Source organism: Ammodytes marinus (genome assembly GCF_949987685.1).
Source record: "Ammodytes marinus genome assembly, chromosome: 4".
NCBI lineage: Eukaryota > Metazoa > Chordata > Actinopteri > Uranoscopiformes > Ammodytidae > Ammodytes > Ammodytes marinus.
This window is the reverse complement of record NC_137233.1, coordinates 11,814,721-11,840,936: the sequence shown is the minus strand read 5'-3', so window position 1 is coordinate 11,840,936 and position 26,216 is coordinate 11,814,721.

The following is a 26,216-nucleotide window of genomic DNA, read 5'->3' as shown; positions in this document are numbered from 1 at the left end:
CACAGCCCAAACCGTAAAGGGTGCAGACATGCCAATAGCATGACTAGATCCAGGTCCGTGAATTCTCGGCATACAAAAAAATTCAGACATGCCGGCCACTAGGTGGCGCTACACCAAAGAAAACGCGTTTGGGGTCATAACTCCCACACCGAACGTCCCACAGTCAAAAACTTTATATCCACAGATGCACTGGAGTCAGCTGCATCCTTTGGCATAGGCCACGCCCATTTGCGATATTATAGATTTTTCGCAAAATCACGAAAACTGCAAAACATATTTTTCGCTACTCTTCCCACAATTTTTGGACAATTGACACCAAACTTTGCACAGAACATCTACCGACCCACACGGTAAGAAATCATTCGAAAGAATTGTGATCCGACCATCGATAACGAAACGGTAGCGTTTTAAATATTTGTTGATTAGCTACGTTTGACGAAAAAATTCATAAATCCAAAATCATAAGTCGGATCAAGTCCAAATTTTAGACATATGTTGGGACTACCCTTAATTGCGTTCAATAAAAAATTTGGAAATTTTCGCCATAAGGGGGCGCCATAAATTAGGAAATTTCATATCTCCTAATTGGCCAGAGGAAATTTCTTAAAACTCACGGGAAACCATCAAGGGGCATACACGAGTCTATATAAAAAATATGGCCAAGAAATATTAATGTGTAAGGGACTTTTTAATAAAATTAGATATTTTTTTTTTCCGTCAAAGAAAAAAGGCGGGAATGTTAGCATGTCCATTGACATTACATTGTGCAATTAGCTCCGGCGGCCATTTTGTCAAGGCTGACAATCTGCTTTTGCTCATAACTCGCCAACCACACATCGCACATTAAAAAACTTGACATCCACTTGTTCTGTGAATTGAGCTGCATCGTTCCACCGTGGCACTTTCGCGAAATTCATCCGTAAACAGCGATACCTATACAACTCCCGCACCGAACATCCCACGGTCAAAAACTTTACATCCGCAGATTCTGCGGAGTGAGCGGCCGGCGCGGCGGTTGACGACGAGTTGCGTCGGAGGCTTGGCCCCCGGTAAAAACTGCTTGCAGTTCTAGTTTTTATTATTATTATTTGTACCTCCCTAAAACTGCGTGCACAGCCCAAACCGTAAAGGGTGCAGACATGCCAATTGCATGACTAGATCCAGGTCCGTCCGGACTACGCATACAACAAAATTCAGACATGCCGGCCACTAGGTGGCGCTACAACGAAGGAAAACGCGTTTGGGGTCATAACTCCCAAACCGAACGTCCCACAGTCAAAAACTTTATATCCACATATTCACTGGAGTCAGTTGCATCATTTGGCATAGGCCACGCCCATTTGCGATATTATAGATTTTTCGCAAAATCGCGAAAACTGAAAAACATATTTTTCGCTACTCCTCCCACAATTTTTGGACAATTGACACCAGACTTTGCACAGAACATCTACCGACCCACACGGAAAGAAATTATCACACAGAATTTTGATCCGACCATCGATAACGAAACGGTAGCGCTTTGAATATTTGTTGATTAGCTACGTTTTACGAAAAAATTCATAAATCCAAAATCATAAGTCGGATCAAGTCCAAATTTTAAACATATGTTGGGGCTATCCTTAATTGCGTTCAATAAAAAAATTGGAGAATTTCGCCACAAGGGGGCGCCATAAATTAGGAAATTTCATATCTCCTAATTGGCCAGAGGAAAATTCTTAAAACTCACGGGAAACCATCAAGGGGCATACACGAGTCTATATAAAAAATATGGCCAAGAAATATTAATGTGTAAGGGACTTTTTAATAAAATTAGATATTTTTTTTTTCCGTCAAAGAAAAAAGGCGGGAATGTTAGCATGTCCATTGACATTACATTGTGCAATTAGCTCCGGCGGCCATTTTGTCAAGGCTGACAATCTACTTTTGCTCATAACTCGCCAACCACACATCGCACATTAAAAAACTTGACATCCACTTGTTCTGTGAATTGAGCTGCATCGTTCCACCGTGGCACTTTCGCGAAATTCATCCGTAAACAGCGATACCTATACAACTCCCGCACCGAACATCCCACGGTCAAAAACTTTACATCCGCAGATTCTGCGGAGTGAGCGGCCGGCGCGGCGGTCGACGACGAGTTGCGTCGGAGGCTTGGCCCCCGGTAAAAACTGCTTGCAGTTCTAGTTATTATTATTATTAGGGGGCCAAGCCCGAGCAGGAGCTGGGACCGCGTTTTGCACAGCAACGCGGTTCCCAAGCCCTGCGGGGCAGGGAACCCTATTGTTTTTGTAAGGATTTTTTTTATTATTATTATTTGTACCTCCCTAAAACTGCGTGCACAGCCCAAACCGTAAAGGGTGCAGACATGCCAATTGCATGACTAGATCCAGGTCCGTCCGGACTACGCATACAACAAAATTCAGACATGCCGGCCACTAGGTGGCGCTACAACGAAGGAAAACGCGTTTGGGGTCATAACTCCCAAACCGAACGTCCCACAGTCAAAAACTTTATATCCACATATTCACTGGAGTCAGTTGCATCATTTGGCATAGGCCACGCCCATTTGCGATATTATAGATTTTTCACAAAATCGCGAAAACTGAAAAACATATTTTTCGCTACTCCTCCCACAATTTTTGGACAATTGACACCAGACTTTGCACAGAACATCTACCGACCCACACGGAAAGAAATTATCACACAGAATTTTGATCCGACCATCGATAACGAAACGGTAGCGCTTTGAATATTTGTTGATTAGCTACGTTTTACGAAAAAATTAATAAATCCAAAATCATAAGTCGGATCAAGTCCAAATTTTAAACATATGTTGGGGCTACCCTTAATTGCGTTCAATAAAAAATTTGGAGAATTTCGCCACAAGGGGGCGCCATAAATTAGGAAATTTTATATCTCCTAATTGGCCAGAGGAATTTTCTTAAAACTCACGGGAAACCATCAAGGGGCATACACGAGTCTATAGAAAAAATATGGCCAAGAAATATTAATGTTTAAGGGACTTTTTAATAAAATTAGATTTTTTTTTTTTCCGTCAAAGAAAAAAGGCGGGAATGTTAGCATGTCCATTGACATTACATTGTGCAATTAGCTCCGGCGGCCATTTTGTCAAGGATGACAATCTGCTTTTGCTCATAACTCGCCAACCACACATCGCACATTAAAAAACTTGACATCCACTTGTTCTGTGAATTGAGCTGCATCGTTCCACCGTGGCACTTTCGCGAAATTCATCCGTAAACAGCGATACCTATACAACTCCCGCACCGAACATCCCACGGTCAAAAACTTTACATCCGCAGATTCTGCGGAGTGAGCGGCCGGCGCGGCGGTTGACGACGAGTTGCGTCGGAGGCTTGGCCCCCGGTAAAAACTGCTTGCAGTTCTAGTTATTATTATTATTATTATTATTTGTACCTCCCTAAAACTGCGTGCACAGCCCAAACCGTAAAGGGTGCAGACATGCCAATTGCATGACTAGATCCAGGTCCGTCCGGACTACGCATACGACAAAAATTCAGACATGCCGGCCACTAGGTGGCGCTACAACGAAGGAAAACGCGTTTGGGGTCATAACTCCCACACCGAACGTCCCACAGTCAAAAACTTTATATCCACAGATGCACTGGAGTCAGCTGCATCATTTGGCATAGGCCACGCCCATTTGCGATATTATAGATTTTTCGCAAAATCGCGAAAACTGAAAAACATATTTTTCGCTACTCCTCCCACAATTTTTGGACAATTGACACCAAAGTTTGCACAGAACATCTACCGACCCATACGGAAACAAATTTTTCGAAAGAATTTGGATACGACCATCGATAACGAAACGGTAGCGCTTTGAATATTTGTTGATTAGCTACGTTTTACGTTAATATTCATAAATCCAAAATCATAAGTCGGATCAAGTCCAAACTTTAGACATATGTTGGGGCTACCCTTAATTGCGTTCAATAAAATATTTGGAGAATTTCGCCACAAGGGGGCGCCATAAATTAGGAAATTTTATATCTCCTAATTGGCCAGAGGAATTTTCTTAAAACTCACGGTAAACCATCAAGGGGCATACACGAGTCTATAGAAAAAATATGGCCAAGAAATATTAATGTTTAAGGGACTTTTTAATAAAATTAGATTTTTTTTTTTCCGTCAAAGAAAAAAGGCGGGAATGTTAGCATGTCCATTGACATTACATTGTGCAATTAGCTCCGGCGGCCATTTTGTCAAGGCTGACAATCTGCTTTTGCTCATAACTCGCCAACCACACATCGCACATTAAAAAACTTGACATCCACTTGTTCTGTGAATTGAGCTGCATCGTTCCACCGTGGCACTTTCGCAAAATTCATCCGTAAACAGCGATACCTATACAACTCCCGCACCGAACATCCCACGGTCAAAAACTTTACATCCGCAGATTCCGCGGAGTGAGCGGCCGGCGCGGCGGTTGACGACGAGTCGCGTCGGAGGCTTGGCCCCCGGTAAAAACTGCTTGCAGTTCTAGTTAGGGGGCCAAGCCCGAGCAGGAGCTGGGACCGCGTTTTGCACAGCAACGCGGTTCCCAAGCCCTGCGGGGCAGGGAACCCTATTGTTTTAGTGGCGATTATTATTAGGGGGCCAAGCCCGAGCAGGAGCTGGGACCGCGTTTTGCACAGCAACGCGGTTCCCAAGCCCTGCGGGGCAGGGAACCCTATTGTTTTTGTGGCGATTATTATTAGGGGGCCAAGCCCGAGCAGGAGCTGGGACCGCGTTTTGCACAGCAACGCGGTTCCCAAGCCCTGCGGGGCAGGGAACCCTATTGTTTTAGTGGCGATTATTAGGGGGCCAAGCCCGAGCAGGCTGGGACCGCTGTATGCAAAGCAACGCGGTTCCCAAGCCCTGCGGGGCAGGGAACCCTATTGTTTTTGTGGCGATTATTATTATTATTATTATTATTATTTTAATTTTTCTCCGAGTAAAAGTGGTGCTGCAGCCCAAACCGTAAAGGGTTGGGACATGCCACTTGGGTGACTAGTTCAGACCCCCGGCCTCCCGGCCTACAAAAAAATTCAGACATGCCGGCCACTAGGTGGCGCTACAACGAAGGAAAACGCGTTTAGGGTCATAACTCCCACACCGAACGTCCCACAGTCAAAAACTTTATATCCACAGATGCACTGGAGTCAGCTGCATCATTTGGCATAGGCCACGCCCATTTGCGATATTATAGATTTTTCGCAGAATCGCGAAAACTGAAAAACTTATTTTTCGCTACACCTCCCACAATTTTTGGACAATTGACACCAGACTTTGCACAGAACATCTACCAACCCACACGGAAAGAAATCATTCGAAAGAATTGTGATCCGACCATGGATAACGAAACGGTAGCGTTTTAAATATTTCTTGATTAGCTACGTTTTACGAAAAAATTCATAAATCCAAAATCATAAGTCGGATCAAGTCCAAATTTTAGACATATGTTGGGACTACCCTTAATTGCGTTCAATAAAAGATTTGGAAATGTTCGCCATAAGGGGGCGCCATAAATTAGGAAATTTTATATCTCCTAATTGGCCAGAGGAATTTTCTTAAAACTCACGGGAAACCATCAAGGGGCATACCCAAGTCAATATGAAAAATATGGCCAAGAAATAGTAATGTTTAAGGGACTTTTTAATAAAATTAGATTTTTTTTTTTCCGTCAAAGAAAAAAGGCGGGAATGTTAGCATGTCCATTGACATTACATTGTGCAATTAGCTCCGGCGGCCATTTTGTCAAGGCTGACAATCTGCTTTTGCTCATAACTCGCCAACCACACATCGCACATTAAAAAACCTGACATCCACTTGTTCTGTGAATTGAGCTGCATCGTTCCACCGTGGCACTTTCGCGAAATTCATCCGTAAACAGCGATACCTATACAACTCCCGCACCGAACATCCCACGGTCAAAAACTTTACATCCGCAGATTCTGCGGAGTGAGCGGCCGGCGCGGCGGTTGACGACGAGTTGCGTCGGAGGCTTGGCCCCCGGTAAAAACTGCTTGCAGTTCTAGTTATTATTATTATACTTCGCCGCATAAAACTGTGTCCACAGCCCAAACCGTAAAGGGTTGGGACATGCCACTTGCATGACTAGTTCAGACCCCCGGCCTCTCGGCCTACAAAAAAATTCAGACATGCCGGCCACTAGGTGGCGCTACACCAAAGAAAACGCGTTTGGGGTCATAACTCCCACACCGAACGTCCCACCGTCAAAAACTTTATATCCACAGATGCACTGGAGTCAGCTGCATCATTTGGCATAGGCCACGCCCATTTGCGATATTATAGATTTTTTGCAAAATCGCGAAAACTGCAAAACATATTTTTCGCTACTCCTCCCACAATTTCTGGACAATTGACACCAAAGTTTGCACAGAACATCTACCGACCCACACAGAAAGAAATCATTCGAAAGAATTGTGATCCGACCATGGATAACGAAACGGTAGCGTTTTAAATATTTGTTGATTAGCTACGTTTTACGAAAAAATTAATAAATCCAAAATCATAAGTTGGATCAAGTCCAAATTTTAGACATATGTTGGGGCTACCCTTAATTGCGTTCAATAAAAAAATTGGAGAATTTCGCCATAAGGGGGCGCCATAAATTAAGAAATTTCATATCTCCTAATTGGCCAGAGGAATTTTCTTAAAACTCACGGTAAACCATCAAGGGGCAAACACGAGTCTATAGAAAAAATATGGCCAAGAAATAGTAATGTTTAAGGGACTTTTTAATAAAATTAGATTTTTTTTTTCCGTCAAAGAAAAAAGGCGGGAATGTTAGCATGTCCATTGACATTACATTGTGCAATTAGCTCCGGCGGCCATTTTGTCAAGGCTGACAATCTGCTTTTGCTCATAACTCGCCAACCACACATCGCACATTAAAAAACTTGACATCCACTTGTTCTGTGAATTGAGCTGCATCGTTCCACCGTGGCAGTTTCGCGAAATTCATCCGTAAACAGCGATACCTATACAACTCCCGCACCGAACATCCCACGGTCAAAAACTTTACATCCGCAGATTCTGCGGAGTGAGCGGCCGGCGCGGCGGTTGACGACGAGTTGCGTCGGAGGCTTGGCCCCCGGTAAAAACTGCTTGCAGTTCTAGTTATTATTATACTTACCTCCCTAAAACTGCGTCCACAGCCCAAACCGTAAAGGGTGCAGACATGCCAATTGCATGACTAGATCCAGGTCCGTCCGGACTACGCAGACAAAAAAATTCAGACATGCCGGCCACTAGGTGGCGCTACACCAAGGAAAACGCGTTTGGGGTCATAACTCCCACACCGAACCTCCCACAGTCAAAAACTTTATATCCACAGATTCACTGGAGTCAGCTGCATCATTTGGCATAGGCCACGCCCATTTGCGATATTATAGATTTTTCGCAAAATCGCGAAAACTGCAAAACTGACTTTTCGTTACTCCTCCCACAATTTTTGGACAATTGACACCAGACTTTGCACAGAACATCTACCGACCCACACGGAAAGAAATCATTCGAAAGAATTGTGATCCGACCATGGATAACGAAATGGTAGCGTTTTAAATATTTGTTGATTAGCTACGTTTTACGAAAAAATTCATAAATCCAAAATCATAAGTCGGATCAAGTCCAAATTTTAGACATATGTTGGGGCTACCCTTAATTGCGTTCAATAAAAAAATTGGACATTTTCGCCATAAGGGGGCGCCATAAATTAGGAAATTCTATATCTCCTAATTGGCCAGAGGAATTTTCTTAAAACTCACGGTAAAACATCAAGGGGCAAACACGAGTCTATAGAAAAAATATGGCCAAGAAATAGTAATGTTTAAGGGACTTTTTAATAAAATTAGATTTTTTTTTTCCGTCAAAGAAAAAAGGCGGGAATGTTAGCATGTCCATTGACATTACATTGTGCAATTAGCTCCGGCGGCCATTTTGTCAAGGCTGACAATCTACTTTTGCTCATAACTCGCCAACCACACATCGCACATTAAAAAACTTGACATGCACTTGTTCTGTGAATTGAGCTGCATCGTTCCACCGTGGCAGTTTCGCCAAATTCATCCGTAAACAGCGATACCTATACAACTCCCGCACCGAACATCCCACGGTCAAAAACTTTACATCCACGGATTCCGCGAAGTGAGCGGCAGGCGCGGCGGTTGACGACGAGTTGCGTCGGAGGCTTGGCCCCCGGTAAAAACTGCTTGCAGTTCTAGTTAGGGGGCCAAGCCCGAGCAGGAGCTGGGACCGCGTTTTGCACAGCAACGCGGTTCCCAAGCCCTGCGGGGCAGGGAACCCTATTGTTTTAGTGGCGATTATTATTATTAGGGGGCCAAGCCCGAGCAGGAGCTGGGACCGCGTTTTGCACAGCAACGCGGTTCCCAAGCCCTGCGGGGCAGGGAACCCTATTGTTTTTGTGGCGATTATTATTATTATTAGGGGGCCAAGCCCGAGCAGGAGCTGGGACCGCGTTTTGCACAGCAACGCGGTTCCCAAGCCCTGCGGGGCAGGGAACCCTATTGTTTTAGTGGCGATTATTATTATTATACTTACCTCCCTAAAACTGCGTCCACAGCCCAAACCGTAAAGGGTGCAGACATGCCAATTGCATGACTAGATCCAGGTCCGTCCGGACTACGCAGACAAAAAAATTCAGACATGCCGGCCACTAGGTGGCGCTACACCAAGGAAAACGCGTTTGGGGTCATAACTCCCACACCGAACCTCCCACAGTCAAAAACTTTATATCCACAGATGCACTGGAGTCAGCTGCATCATTTGGAATAGGCCACGCCCATTTGCGATATTATAGATTTTTCGCAAAATCGCGAAAACTGCAAAACTGACTTTTCGCTACTCCTCCCACAATTTTGGGACAATTGACACCAAAGTTTGCACAGAACATCTACCGACCCACACGGTAAAAACTTATGTAAAAGAATTTTGATCCGACCATGGATAACGAAACGGTAGCGTTTTAAATATTTGTTGATTAGCTACGTTTTACGAAAAAATTCATAAATCCAAAATCATAAGTCGGATCAAGTCCAAATTTTAGATATATGTTGGGGCTACCCTTAATTGCGTTCAATAAAAAATTTGGAGAATTTTGCCATAAGGGGGCGCCATAAATTAGGAAATTTTATATCTCCTAATTGGCCAGAGGAATTTTCTTAAAACTCACGGGAAACCATCAAGGGGCATACCCAAGTCTATATGAAAAATATGGCCAAGAAATAGTAATGTTTAAGGGACTTTTTAATAAAATTAGATTTATTTTTTTTCCGTCAAAGAAAAAAGGCGGGAATGTTAGCATGTCCATTGACATTACATTGTGCAATTAGCTCCGGCGGCCATTTTGTCAAGGCTGACAATCTGCTTTTGCTCATAACTCGCCAACCACACATCGCACATTAAAAAACTTGACATCCACTTGTTCTGTGAATTGAGCTGCATCGTTCCACCGTGGCAGTTTTGCCAAATTCATCCATAAACAGCGATACCTATACAACTCCCGCACCGAACATCCCACGGTCAAAAACTTTACATCCACAGGTTCTGTGGAGTGAGCGGCAGGCACGGCGCTTGACGACGAGTTGCGTCGGAGGCTTGGCCCCCGGTAAAAACTGCTTGCAGTTCTAGTTAGGGGGCCAAGCCCGAGCAGGAGCTGGGACCGCGTTTTGCACAGCAACGCGGTTCCCAAGCCCTGCGGGGCTGGGAACCCTATTGTTTTAGTGGCGATTATTAGGGGGCCAAGCCCGAGCAGGAGCTGGGACCGCGTTTTGCACAGCAACGCGGTTCCCAAGCCCTGCGGGGCAGGGAACCCTATTGTTTTTGTGGCGATTATTAGGGGGCCAAGCCCGAGCAGGAGCTGGGACCGCGTTTTGCACAGCAACGCGGTTCCCAAGCCCTGCGGGGCAGGGAACCCTATTGTTTTTGTAAGGATTATTAGGGGGCCAAGCCCGAGCAGGAGCTGGGACCGCGTTTTGCACAGCAACGCGGTTCCCAAGCCCTGCGGGGCAGGGAACCCTATTGTTTTTGTAAGGATTATTATTTGTGGTCACCTAAAACTGTGTCCACAGGCCAAACCGTAAAGGGTGCAGACATGCCAATTGCATGACTAGATCCAGGTCCGGGCCGTGTACGCATACAAAACTATTCAGACATGCCGGCCACTAGGTGGCGCTACACCAAAGAAAACGCGTTTGGGGCCATAACTCCCACACCGAAACTCCCACAGTCAAAAACTTTATATCCACATATTCACTGGAGTCAGCTGCATCTTTTGGCATAGGCCACGCCCATTTGCGATATTATAGATTTTTCGCAAAATCGCGAAAACTGAAAAACATATTTTTCGCTACTCCTCCCACAATTTTTGGACAATTGACACCAAAGTTTGCACAGCACATCTACCGACCCACACGGAAAGAAATCATGCTAATGCATTTTGATCCGACCATGGATAGAGAAACGGTAGCGTTTTAAATATTTGTTGATTAGCTACGTTTTACGTAGAAATTCATAAATCCAAAATCATAAGTCGGATCAAGTTCAAATTTTAGACATATGTTGGGGCTACCCTTAATTACGTTCAAAAAAAAAATTGGAAATTTTCGCCATAAGGGGGCGCCATAAACTAGGGAATTTTATATCTCCTAATTGGCCAAAGGAATTTTCTTAAAACTCACGGGAAACCATCAACGGGCGTACCCGAGTCTATATGAAAAATATGGCCAAGAAATAGTAATGTTTACGGGACTTTTTAATAAAATTAGATTTTTTCTTTTCCGTCAAAGAAAAAAGGCGGGAATGTTAGCATGTCCATTGACATTACATTGTGCAATTAGCTCCGGCGGCCATTTTGTCAAGGCTGACAATCTGCTTTTGCTCATAACTCGCCAACCAAACATCGCACTTTAAAAAACTTGACATCCACTTGTTCTGTGAATTGAGCTGCATTGTTCTACCGTGGCACTTTCGCGAAATTCATCCGTAAACAGCGATACCTATACAACTCCCGCACCGAACATCCCACGGTCAAAAACTTTACATCCACGGATTCCGTGGAGTGAGCGGCCGGCGCGGCGGTTGACGACGAGTTGCGTCGGAGGCTTGGCCCCCGGTCAAAACTGCTTGCAGTTCTAGTTATTATTATTATTTGTAGTCATCTAAAACTGCGTGCACAGCCCAAACCGTAAAGGGTGCAGACATGCCAATTGCATGACTAGATCCAGGTCCGGGCCGTGTACGCATACAAAAAAATTCAGACATGCCGGCCACTAGGTGGCGCTACAACGAAGGAAAACGCGTTTGGGGTCATAACTCCCACACCGAACGTCCCACAGTCAAAAACTTTATATCCACAGATGCACTGGAGTCAGCTGCATCATTTGGCATAGGCCACGCCCATTTGCGATATTATAGATTTTTCGCAAAATCGCGAAAACTGCAAAACATATTTTTCGCTACTCCACCCACAATTTTTGGACAATCGACACCAAACTTTGCACAGAACATCTACCGACCCACACGGAAAAAAATCACGTAAAAGAATTTTGATCCGACTATGGATAACGAAACGGTAGCGCTTTGAATATTTGTTGATTAGCTACGTTTTACGTAGAAATTCATAAATCCAAATTCATAAGTCGGATCAAGTCCAAATTTTAGACATATGTTGGGGCTACCCTTAATTGCGTTCAATAAAAAATTTGGAGAATTTCGCCATAAGGGGGCGCCATAAATTAGGAAATTTTATATCTCCTAATTGGCCAGAGGAAAATTCTTAAAAGTCACGGGAAACCATCAAGGGGCATACACGAGTCTATATAAAAAATATGGCCAAGAAATATTAATGTTTAAGGGACTTTTTAATAAAATTAGATTTTTTTTTTTCCGTCAAAGAAAAAAGGCGGGAATGTTAGCATGTCCATTGACATTACATTGTGCAATTAGCTCCGGCGGCCATTTTGCCAAGGCTGACAATCTACTTTTGCTCATAACTCGCCAACCACACATCGCACATTAAAAAACTTGACATGCACTTGTTCTGTGAATTGAGCTGCATCGTTCCACCGTGGCAGTTTCGCCAAATTCATCCATAAACAGCGATACCTATACAACTCCCGCACCAAACATCCCACGGTCAAAAACTTTACATCCACGGATTCCGCGAAGTGAGCGGCCGGCGCGGCGGTTGACGACGAGTTGCGTCGGAGGCTTGGCCCCCGGTAAAAACTGCTTGCAGTTCTAGTTAGGGGGCCAAGCCCGAGCAGGAGCTGGGACCGCGTTTTGCACAGCAACGCGGTTCCCAAGCCCTGCGGGGCAGGGAACCCTATTGTTTTTGTAAGGATTTTTTTTATTATTATTATTATACTTCGTCCCCTAAAACTGCGTGCACAGCCCAAACCGTAAAGGGTGCAGACATGCCAATTGCATGACTAGATCCAGATCCGTGAATTCTCAGCATACAAAAAAATTCAGACATGCCGGCCACTAGGTGGCGCTACAACGAAGGAAAACGCGTTTGGGGTCATAACTCCCACACCGAACGTCCCACAGTCAAAAACTTTATATCCACAGATGCACTGGAGTCAGCTGCATCATTTGGCATAGGCCACGCCCATTTGCGATATTATAGATTTTTCGCAAAATCGCGAAAACTGCAAAACTGACTTTTCGTTACTCCTCCCACAATTTTTGGACAATTGACACCAAAGTTTGCACAGAACATCTACCGACCCACACGGAAAAGAATCATTCGAAAGAATTTTGATCCGACCATCGATAACGAAACGGTAGCGTTTTAAATATTTGTTGATTAGCTACGTTTTACGTAAAAATTCATAAATCCAAAATCATAAGTCGGATCAAGTCCAAATTTTAGACATATATTGGGGCTACCCTTAATTGCGTTCAAAAAAAAAATTGTACATTTTCGCCATAAGGGGGCGCCATAAATTAGGAAATTTCATATCTCCTAATTGGCCAGAGGAAATTTCTTAAAACTCACGGGAAAGCATCAAGGGGCATACACGACTCTATATAAAAAATATGGCCAACAAATATTAATGTGTAAGGGACTTTTTAATAAAATTAGATATTTTTTTTTTCCGTCAAAGAAAAAAGGCGGGAATGTTAGCATGTCCATTGACATTACATTGTGCAATTAGCTCCGGCGGCCATTTTGTCAAGGCTGACAATCTACTTTTGCTCATAACTCGCCAACCACACATCGCACATTAAAAAACTTGACATGCACTTGTTCTGTGAATTGAGCTGCATCGTTCCACCGTGGCAGTTTTGCCAAATTCATCCGTAAACAGCGATACCTATACAACTCCCGCACCGAACATCCCACGGTCAAAAACTTTACATCCACGGATTCCGCGAAGTGAGCGGCCGGCGCGGCGGTTGACGACGAGTTGCGTCGGAGGCTTGGCCCCCGGTAAAAACTGCTTGCAGTTCTAGTTATTATTATTATTATACTTACCTCCCTAAAACTGCGTGCACAGCCCAAACCGTAAAGGGTGCAGACATGCCAATTGCATGACTAGATCCAGGTCCGCCCGGACTACGCATACGACAAAAATTCAGACATGCCGGCCACTAGGTGGCGCTACAACGAAGGAAAACGCGTTTGGGGTCATAACTCCCACACCGAACGTCCCACAGTCAAAAACTTCATATCCACATATGCACTGGAGTCATCTGCATCATTTGGCATAGGCCACGCCCATTTGCGATATTATAGATTTTTCGCAAAATCGCGAAAACTGCAAAACTGACTTTTCGCTACTCCTCCCACAATTTTTGGACAATTGACACCAGACTTTGCACAGAACATCTACCGACCCACACGGAAAAGATTTTTTTGAAAGAATTTTGATCCGACTATTGATAACGAAACGGTAGCGTTTTAAATATTTGTTGATTAGCTACGTTTTACGTAGAAATTCATAAATCCGAAATCATAAGTCGGATCAAGTCCAAATTTTAGACATATGTTGGGGCTACCCTTAATTGCGTTCAATAAAAAAATTGGACATTTTCGCCATAAGGGGGCGCCATAAATTAGGAAATTTTATATCTCCTAATTGGCCAGAGGAATTTTCTTAAAACTCACGGGAAATCATCATGGGGCATACACGAGTCTATATAAAAAATATGGCCAAGAAATATTAATGTGTAAGGGACTTTTTAATAAAATGTTTAAAAAAAAATTCCGTCAAAGAAAAAAGGCGGGAATGTTAGCATGTCCATTGACATTACATTGTGCAATTAGCTCCGGCAGCCATTTTAATCTGCTTTTGCTCATAACTCGCCAACCAAACATCGCACATTAAAAAACTTGACATCCACTTGTTCTGTGAATTGAGCTGCATCGTTCCACCGTGGCAGTTTCGCCAAATTCATCCGTAAACAGCGACACCTATACAACTCCCGCACCGAACGTCCCACGGTCAAAAACTTTACATCCACGGATTCCGCGAAGTGAGCGGCAGGCACGGCGCTTGACGACGAGTTGCGTCGGAGGCTTGGCCCCCGGTAAAAACTGCTTGCAGTTCTAGTTAGGGGGCCAAGCCCGAGCAGGAGCTGGGACCGCGTTTTGCACAGCAACGCGGTTCCCAAGCCCTGCGGGGCAGGGAACCCTATTGTTTTTGTGGCGATTATTATTATTATTATTAGGGGGCCAAGCCCGAGCAGGAGCTGGGACCGCGTTTTGCACAGCAACGCGGTTCCCAAGCCCTGCGGGGCAGGGAACCCTATTGTTTTTGTAAGGATTATTAGGGGGCCAAGCCCGAGCAGGAGCTGGGACCGCGTTTTGCACAGCAACGCGGTTCCCAAGCCCTGCGGGGCAGGGAACCCTATTGTTTTTGTAAGGATTATTATTATTAGGGGGCCAAGCCCGAGCAGGAGCTGGGACCGCGTTTTGCACAGCAACGCGGTTCCCAAGCCCTGCGGGGCAGGGAACCCTATTGTTTTTGTGGCGATTATTATTATTATTATACTTACCTCCCTAAAACTGTGTCCACAGCCCAAACCGTAAAGGGTGCAGACATGCCAATTGCATGACTAGATCCAGGTCCGTCCGGACTACGCATACAAAAAAATTCAGTCATGCCGGCCACTAGGTGGCGCTACACCAAAGAAAACGCGTTTGGGGTCATAACTCCCACACCGAACGTCCCACAGTCAAAAACTTTATATACACAGATGCACTGGAGTCAGCTGCATCATTTGGCATAGGCCACGCCCATTTGCGATATTATAGATTTTTCGCAAAATCGCGAAAACTTCAAAACATATTTTTCGCTACTCCTCCCACAATTTTTGGACAATTGACACCAAAGTTTGCACAGAACATCTACCGACCCACACGGTAAAAACTTGTGTAAAAGAATTTTGATCCGACCATGGATAACGAAACGGTAGCGTTTTAAATATTTGTTGATTAGCTACGTTTTACGTAGAAATTCATAAATCCAAAATCATAAATCGGATCAAGTCCAAATTTTAGACATATGTTGGGGCTACCCTTAATTGCGTTCAATAAAAAATTTGGAAAATTTCGCCATAAGGGGGCGCCATAAATTAGGAAATTTTATATCTCCTAATTGGCCAGAGGAAATTTCTTAAAACTCACGGGAAACCATCAAGGGGCATACACGAGTCTATATAAAAAATATGGCCAAGAAATATTAATGTTTAAGGGACTTTTTAATAAAATTAGATTTTTTTTTTTCCGTCAAAGAAAAAAGGCGGGAATGTTAGCATGTCCATTGACATTACATTGTGCAATTAGCTCCGGCGGCCATTTTGCCAAGGCTGACAATCTACTTTTGCTCATAACTCGCCAACCACACATCGCACATTAAAAAACTTGACATGCACTTGTTCTGTGAATTGAGCTGCATCGTTCCACCGTGGCAGTTTCGCCAAATTCATCCATAAACAGCGATACCTATACAACTCCCGCACCAAACATCCCACGGTCAAAAACTTTACATCCACGGATTCCGCGAAGTGAGCGGCCGGCGCGGCGGTTGACGACGAGTTGCGTCGGAGGCTTGGCCCCCGGTAAAAACTGCTTGCAGTTCTAGTTAGGGGGCCAAGCCCGAGCAGGAGCTGGGACCGCGTTTTGCACAGCAACGCGGTTCCCAAGCCCTGCGGGGCAGGGAACCCTATTGTTTTTGTAAGGATTTTTTTTATTATTATTATTATACTTCGTCCCCTAAAACTGCGTGCACAGCCCAAACCGTAAAGGGTGCAGACATGCCAATTGCATGACTAGATCCAGATCCGTGAATTCTCAGCATACAAAAAAATTCAGACATGCCGGCCACTAGGTGGCGCTACAACGAAGGAAAACGCGTTTGGGGTCATAACTCCCACACCGAACGTCCCACAGTCAAAAACTTTATATCCACAGATGCACTGGAGTCAGCTGCATCATTTGGCATAGGCCACGCCCATTTGCGATATTATAGATTTTTCGCAAAATCGCGAAAACTGCAAAACTGACTTTTCGTTACTCCTCCCACAATTTTTGGACAATTGACACCAAAGTTTGCACAGAACATCTACCGACCCACACGGAAAAGAATCATTCGAAAGAATTTTGATCCGACCATCGATAACGAAACGGTAGCGTTTTAAATATTTGTTGATTAGCTACGTTTTACGTAAAAATTCATAAATCCAAAATCATAAGTCGGATCAAGTCCAAATTTTAGACATATATTGGGGCTACCCTTAATTGCGTTCAAAAAAAAAATTGTACATTTTCGCCATAAGGGGGCGCCATAAATTAGGAAATTTCATATCTCCTAATTGGCCAGAGGAAATTTCTTAAAACTCACGGGAAAGCATCAAGGGGCATACACGACTCTATATAAAAAATATGGCCAACAAATATTAATGTGTAAGGGACTTTTTAATAAAATTAGATATTTTTTTTTTCCGTCAAAGAAAAAAGGCGGGAATGTTAGCATGTCCATTGACATTACATTGTGCAATTAGCTCCGGCGGCCATTTTGTCAAGGCTGACAATCTACTTTTGCTCATAACTCGCCAACCACACATCGCACATTAAAAAACTTGACATGCACTTGTTCTGTGAATTGAGCTGCATCGTTCCACCGTGGCAGTTTTGCCAAATTCATCCGTAAACAGCGATACCTATACAACTCCCGCACCGAACATCCCACGGTCAAAAACTTTACATCCACGGATTCCGCGAAGTGAGCGGCCGGCGCGGCGGTTGACGACGAGTTGCGTCGGAGGCTTGGCCCCCGGTAAAAACTGCTTGCAGTTCTAGTTATTATTATTATTATACTTACCTCCCTAAAACTGCGTGCACAGCCCAAACCGTAAAGGGTGCAGACATGCCAATTGCATGACTAGATCCAGGTCCGCCCGGACTACGCATACGACAAAAATTCAGACATGCCGGCCACTAGGTGGCGCTACAACGAAGGAAAACGCGTTTGGGGTCATAACTCCCACACCGAACGTCCCACAGTCAAAAACTTCATATCCACATATGCACTGGAGTCATCTGCATCATTTGGCATAGGCCACGCCCATTTGCGATATTATAGATTTTTCGCAAAATCGCGAAAACTGCAAAACTGACTTTTCGCTACTCCTCCCACAATTTTTGGACAATTGACACCAGACTTTGCACAGAACATCTACCGACCCACACGGAAAAGATTTTTTTGAAAGAATTTTGATCCGACTATTGATAACGAAACGGTAGCGTTTTAAATATTTGTTGATTAGCTACGTTTTACGTAGAAATTCATAAATCCGAAATCATAAGTCGGATCAAGTCCAAATTTTAGACATATGTTGGGGCTACCCTTAATTGCGTTCAATAAAAAAATTGGACATTTTCGCCATAAGGGGGCGCCATAAATTAGGAAATTTTATATCTCCTAATTGGCCAGAGGAATTTTCTTAAAACTCACGGGAAATCATCATGGGGCATACACGAGTCTATATAAAAAATATGGCCAAGAAATATTAATGTGTAAGGGACTTTTTAATAAAATGTTTAAAAAAAAATTCCGTCAAAGAAAAAAGGCGGGAATGTTAGCATGTCCATTGACATTACATTGTGCAATTAGCTCCGGCAGCCATTTTAATCTGCTTTTGCTCATAACTCGCCAACCAAACATCGCACATTAAAAAACTTGACATCCACTTGTTCTGTGAATTGAGCTGCATCGTTCCACCGTGGCAGTTTCGCCAAATTCATCCGTAAACAGCGACACCTATACAACTCCCGCACCGAACGTCCCACGGTCAAAAACTTTACATCCACGGATTCCGCGAAGTGAGCGGCAGGCACGGCGCTTGACGACGAGTTGCGTCGGAGGCTTGGCCCCCGGTAAAAACTGCTTGCAGTTCTAGTTAGGGGGCCAAGCCCGAGCAGGAGCTGGGACCGCGTTTTGCACAGCAACGCGGTTCCCAAGCCCTGCGGGGCAGGGAACCCTATTGTTTTTGTGGCGATTATTATTATTATTATTAGGGGGCCAAGCCCGAGCAGGAGCTGGGACCGCGTTTTGCACAGCAACGCGGTTCCCAAGCCCTGCGGGGCAGGGAACCCTATTGTTTTTGTAAGGATTATTAGGGGGCCAAGCCCGAGCAGGAGCTGGGACCGCGTTTTGCACAGCAACGCGGTTCCCAAGCCCTGCGGGGCAGGGAACCCTATTGTTTTTGTAAGGATTATTATTATTAGGGGGCCAAGCCCGAGCAGGAGCTGGGACCGCGTTTTGCACAGCAACGCGGTTCCCAAGCCCTGCGGGGCAGGGAACCCTATTGTTTTTGTGGCGATTATTATTAGGGGGCCAAGCCCGAGCAGGAGCTGGGACCGCGTTTTGCACAGCAACGCGGTTCCCAAGCCCTGCGGGGCAGGGAACCCTATTGTTTTTGTAAGGATTATTATTATTATTATTATTATTATTATTTGTACCTCCCTAAAACTGCGTGCACAGCCCAAACCGTAAAGGGTGCAGACATGCCAATTGCATGACTAGATCCAGGTCCGCCCGGACTACGCATACGACAAAAATTCAGACATGCCGGCCACTAGGTGGCGCTACAACGAAGGAAAACGCATTTGGGGTCATAACTCCCACACCGAACGTCCCACAGTCAAAAACTTTATATCCACATATGCACTGGAGTCAGCTGCATCATTTGGCATAGGCCACGCCCATTTGCGATATTATAGATTTTTCGCAAAATCGCGAAAACTGCAAAACATATTTTTCGCTACTCCTCCCATAATTTTTGGACAATTGACACCAAAGTTTGCACAGAACATCTACCGACCCACACGGAAAAAAAATTTTTAAAATAATTTTGATCCGACCATGGATAACGAAACGGTAGCGTTTTAAATATTTGTTGATTAGCTACGTTTTACGAAAAAATTCATAAATCCAAAATCATAAGTCGGATCAAGTCCAAATTTTAGACATATGTTGGGGCTACCCTTAATTGCGTTCAATAAAAAATTTGGAGAATTTCGCCATAAGGGGGCGCCATAAATTAGGAAATTTTATATCTACTAATTGGCCAGAGGAATTTTCTTAAAACTCACGGGAAAGCATCAAGGGGCATACACGAGTCTATATAAAAAATATGGCCAAGAAATATTAATGTGTAAGGGACTTTTTAATAAAATTAGATATTTTTTTTTTCCGTCAAAGAAAAAAGGCGGGAATGTTAGCATGTCCATTGACATTACATTGTGCAATTAGCTCCGGCGGCCATTTTGTCAAGGCTGACAATCTGCTTTTGCTCATAACTCGCCAACCACACATCGCACATTAAAAAACTTGACATCCACTTGTTCTGTGAATTGAGCTGCATCGTTCCACCGTGGCACTTTCGCGAAATTCATCCGTAAACAGCGATACCTATACAACTCCCGCACCGAACATCCCACGGTCAAAAACTTTACATCCGCAGATTCTGCGGAGTGAGCGGCCGGCGCGGCGGTTGACGACGAGTTGCGTCGGAGGCTTGGCCCCCGGTAAAAACTGCTTGCAGTTCTAGTTATTATTATACTTACCTCCCTAAAACTGTGTCCACAGCCCAAACCGTAAAGGGTGCAGACATGCCAATTGCATGACTAGATCCAGGTCCGTCCGGACTACGCATACAAAAAAATTCAGTCATGCCGGCCACTAGGTGGCGCTACACCAAAGAAAACGCGTTTGGGGTCATAACTCCCACACCGAACGTCCCACAGTCAAAAACTTTATATACACAGATGCACTGGAGTCAGCTGCATCATTTGGCATAGGCCACGCCCATTTGCGATATTATAGATTTTTCGCAAAATCGCGAAAACTTCAAAACATATTTTTCGCTACTCCTCCCACAATTTTTGGACAATTGACACCAAAGTTTGCACAGAACATCTACCGACCCACACGGTAAAAACTTGTGTAAAAGAATTTTGATCCGACCATGGATAACGAAACGGTAGCGTTTTAAATATTTGTTGATTAGCTACGTTTTACGTAGAAATTCATAAATCCAAAATCATAAATCGGATCAAGTCCAAATTTTAGACATATGTTGGGGCTACCCTTAATTGCGTTCAATAAAAAATTTGGAAAATTTCGCCATAAGGGGGCGCCATAAATTAGGAAATTTTATATCTCCTAATTGGCCAGAGGAAATTTCTTAAAACTCACGGGAAACCATCAAGGGGCATACACGAGTCTATATAAAAAATATGGCCAAGAAATAGTAATGTTTAAGGGACTTTTTAATAAAATTTTTAAAAAAAAATTCCGTCAAAGAAAAAAGGCGGGAATGTTAGCATGTCCATTGACATTACATTGTGCAATTAGCTCCGGCGGCCATTTTGTCAAGGCTGACAATCTGCTTTTGCTCATAACTCGCCAACCACACATCGCACATTAAAAAACTTGACATCCACTTGTTCTGTGAATTGAGCTGCATCGTTCCACCGTGGCACTTTCGCGAAATTCATCCGTAAACAGCGATACCTATACAACTCCCGCACCGAACATCCCACGGTCAAAAACTTTACATCCGCAGATTCTGCGGAGTGAGCGGCCGGCGCGGCGGTTGACGACGAGTTGCGTCGGAGGCTTGGCCCCCGGTAAAAACTGCTTGCAGTTCTAGTTATTATTATTATTAGGGGGCCAAGCCCGAGCAGGAGCTGGGACCGCGTTTTGCACAGCAACGCGGTTCCCAAGCCCTGCGGGGCAGGGAACCCTATTGTTTTTGTGGCGATTATTATTATTAGGGGGCCAAGCCCGAGCAGGCTGGGACCGCTGTATGCAAAGCAACGCGGTTCCCAAGCCCTGCGGGGCAGGGAACCCTATTGTTTTTGTAAGGATTATTATTATTATTTGTCGCGCGCAAAACTGTGTGCACAGCCCAAACCGTAAAGGGTGCAGACATGCCAATTGCATGACTAGATCCAGGTCCGTGGTCATTCAGCATACAAAAAAATTCAGACATGCCGGCCACTAGGTGGCGCTACACCAAGGAAAACGCGTTTGGGGTCATAACTCCCACACCGAACGTCCCACAGTCAAAAACTTTATATCCACAGATGCACTGGAGTCAGCTGCATCATTTGGCATAGGCCACGCCCATTTGCGATATTATAGATTTTTCGCAAAATCGCGAAAACTGAAAAACATATTTTTCGCTACTCCTCCCACAATTTTTGGACAATTGACACCAAACTTTGCACAGAACATCTACCGACCCACACGGAAAGAAATTATCACACAGAATTTTGATCCGACCATCGATAACGAAACGGTAGCGCTTTGAATATTTGTTGATTAGCTACGTTTTACGTAGAAATTCATAAATCCAAAATCATAAGTCGGATCAAGTCCAAATTCTAGACATATGTTGGGGCTACCCTTAATTGCGTTCAATAAAAAATTTGGAAATTTTCGCCATAAGGGGGCGCCATAAATTAGGAAATTTTATATCTCCTAATTGGCCAGAGGAATTTTCTTAAAACTCACGGTAAACCATCAAGGGGCATACACGAGTCTATAGAAAAAATATGGCCAAGAAATATTAATGTTTAAGGGACTTTTTAATAAAATTAGATTTTTTTTTTCCGTCAAAGAAAAAAGGCGGGAATGTTAGCATGTCCATTGACATTACATTGTGCAATTAGCTCCGGCGGCCATTTTGTCAAGGCTGACAATCTGCTTTTGCTCATAACTCGCCAACCAAACATCGCACATTAAAAAACTTGACATCCACTTGTTCTGTGAATTGAGCTGCATCGTTCCACCGTGGCAGTTTGGCGAAATTCATCCGTAAACAGCGATACCTATACAACTCCCGCACCGAACATCCCACGGTCAAAAACTTTACATCCGCAGATTCTGCGGAGTGAGCGGCCGGCGCGGCGGTTGACGACGAGTTGCGTCGGAGGCTTGGCCCCCGGTCAAAACTGCTTGCAGTTCTAGTTATTATTATTATTATACTTCGTCCCCTAAAACTGCGTGCACAGCCCAAACCGTAAAGGGTGCAGACATGCCAATTGCATGACTAGATCCAGGTCCGTGAATTCTCAGCATACAAAAAAATTCAGACACGCCGGGCACTAGGTGGCGCTACAACGAAGGAAAACGCGTTTGGGGTCATAACTCCCACACCGAACGTCCCACAGTCAAAAACTTTATATCCACATATGCACTGGAGTCAGCTGCATCATTTGGCATAGGCCACGCCCATTTGCGATTATATAGATTTTTCGCAAAATCGCGAAAACTGCAAAACTGACTTTTCGTTACACCTCCCACAATTTTTGGACAATTGACACCAGACTTTGCACAGAACATCTACCGACCCACACGGAAAGAAATCATTCGAAAGAATTGTGATCCGACCATGGATAACGAAACGGTAGCGTTTTAAATATTTGTTGATTAGCTACGTTTTACGAAAAAATTAATAAATCCAAAATCATAAGTCGGATCAAGTCCAAATTTTAGACATATGTTGGGGCTACCCTTAATTGCGTTCAATAAAAAATTTGGAGAATTTCGCCATAAGGGGGCGCCATAAATTAGGAAATTTTATATCTCCTAATTGGCCGAAGGAATTTTCTTAAAACTCACGGGAAACCATCAAGGGGCATACCCGAGTCTATATAAAAAATATGGCCAAGAAATAGTAATGTTTAAGGGACTTTTTAATAAAATTAAAAAAAAAAAATTCCGTCAAAGAAAAAAGGCGGGAATGTTAGCATGTCCATTGACATTACATTGTGCAATTAGCTCCGGCAGCCATTTTAATCTGCTTTTGCTCATAACTCTCCAACCAAACATCGCACATTAAAAAACTTGACATCCACTTGTTCTGTGAATTGAGCTGCATCGTTCCACCGTGGCAGTTTCGCGAAATTCATCCGTAAACAGCGATACCTATACAACTCCCACACCGAACATCCCACGGTCAAAAACTTTACATCCACAGATTCCGTGAAGTGAGCGGCCGGCGCGGCGGTTGACGACGAGTTGCGTCGGAGGCTTGGCCCCCGGTAAAAACTGCTTGCAGTTCTAGTTATTATTATTATTATTATTATTATTTGTACCTCCCTAAAACTGCGTGCACAGCCCAAACCGTAAAGGGTGCAGACATGCCAATTGCATGACTAGATCCAGGTCCGCCCGGACTACGCATACGACAAAAATTCAGACATGCCGGCCACTAGGTGGCGCTACAACGAAGGAAAACGCGTTTGGGGTCATAACTCCCACACCGAACGTCCCACAGTCAAAAACTTTATATCCACATATGCACTGGAGTCAGCTGCATCATTTGGCATAGGCCACGCCCATTTGCGATATTATAGATTTTTCGCAAAATCGCGAAAACTGCAAAACTGACTTTTCGCTACTCCTCCCACAATTTTTGGACAATTGACACCAACGTTTGCACAGAACATCTACCGACCCACACGGAAAAGATTTTTTCAAAAGCATTTTGATCCGACCATCGATAACGAAACGGTAGCGTTTTAAATATTTGTTGATTAGCTACGTTTTACGAAAAAATTCATAAATCCAAAATCATAAGTCGGATCAAGTCCAAATTTTAGACATATGTTGGGGCTACCCTTAATTGCGTTCAATAAAAAAATTTGGAGAATTTTGCCATAAGGGGGCGCCATAAATTAGGAAATTTTATATCTCCTAATTGGCCAGAGGAATTTTCTTAAAACTCTCGGGAAACCATCAAGGGGCATACCCAAGTCTATATGAAAAATATGGCCAAGAAATAGTAATGTTTAAGGGACTTTTTAATAAAATTAGATATTTTTTTTTTCCGTCAAAGAAAAAAGGCGGGAATGTTAGCATGTCCATTGACATTACATTGTGCAATTAGCTCCGGCGGCCATTTTGTCAAGGCTGACAATCTGCTTTTGCTCATAACTCGCCAACCACACATCGCACGGTCAAAAACTTGACATCCACTTGTTCTGTGAATTGAGCTGCATCGTTCCACCGTGGCAGTTTCGCGAAATTCATCCATAAACAGCGATACCTATTGACGACGAGTTGCGTCGGAGGCTTGGCCCCCGGTCAAAACTGCTTGCAGTTCTAGTTATTATTAGGGGGCCAAGCCCGAGCAGGAGCTGGGACCGCGTTTTGCACAGCAACGCGGTTCTCAAGCCCTGCGGGGCAGGGAACCCTATTGTTTTTGTAAGGATTTTTTTTATTATTATTATTTGTACCTCCCTAAAACTGCGTGCACAGCCCAAACCGTAAAGGGTGCAGACATGCCAATTGCATGACTAGATCCAGGTCCGTCCGGACTACGCATACAACAAAATTCAGACATGCCGGCCACTAGGTGGCGCTACAACGAAGGAAAACGCGTTTGGGGTCATAACTCCCAAACCGAACGTCCCACAGTCAAAAACTTTATATCCACATATTCACTGGAGTCAGTTGCATCATTTGGCATAGGCCACGCCCATTTGCGATATTATACATTTTTTGCAAAATCGCGAAAAATGAAAAACATATTTTTCGCTACTCCTCCCACAATTTTTGGACAATTGACACCAGACTTTGCACAGAACATCTACCGACCCACACGGAAAGAAATTATCACACAGAATTTTGATCCGACCATCGATAACGAAACGGTAGCGCTTTGAATATTTGTTGATTAGCTACGTTTTACGTAGAAATTCATAAATCCAAAATCATAAGTCGGATCAAATCCAAATTTTAGACATATGTTGGGGCTACCCTTAATTGCGTTCAATAAAAAAATTGGACATTTTCGCCATAAGGGGGCGCCATAAATTAGAAAATTTTATATCTCCTAATTGGCCAGAGGAATTTTCTTAAAACTCACGGGAAACCATCAAGGGGCATACCCAAGTCTATATGAAAAATATGGCCAAGAAATATTAATGTGTAAGGGACTTTTTAATAAAATTAGATTTTTTTTTTTCCGTCAAAGAAAAAAGGCGGGAATGTTAGCATGTCCATTGACATTACATTGTGCAATTAGCTCCGGCGGCCATTTTGTCAAGGCTGACAATCTGCTTTTGCTCATAACTCGCCAACCACACATCGCACATTAAAAAACTTGACATCCACTTGTTCTGTGAATTGAGCTGCATCGTTCCACCGTGGCACTTTCGCGAAATTCATCCGTAAACAGCGATACCTATACAACTCCCGCACCGAACATCCCACGGTCAAAAACTTTACATCCGCAGATTCTGCGGAGTGAGCGGCCGGCGCGGCGGTTGACGACGAGTTGCGTCGGAGGCTTGGCCCCCGGTAAAAACTGCTTGCAGTTCTAGTTATTATTATTATTTGTACCTCCCTAAAACTGCGTGCACAGCCCAAACCGTAAAGGGTGCAGACATGCCAATTGCATGACTAGATCCAGGTCCGTCCGGACTACGCATACGACAAAAATTCAGACATGCCGGCCACTAGGTGGCGCTACAACGAAGGAAAACGCGTTTGGGGTCATAACTCCCACACCGAACGTCCCACAGTCAAAAACTTTATATCCACAGATGCACTGGAGTCAGCTGCATCATTTGGCATAGGCCACGCCCATTTGCGATATTATAGATTTTTCGCAAAATCGCG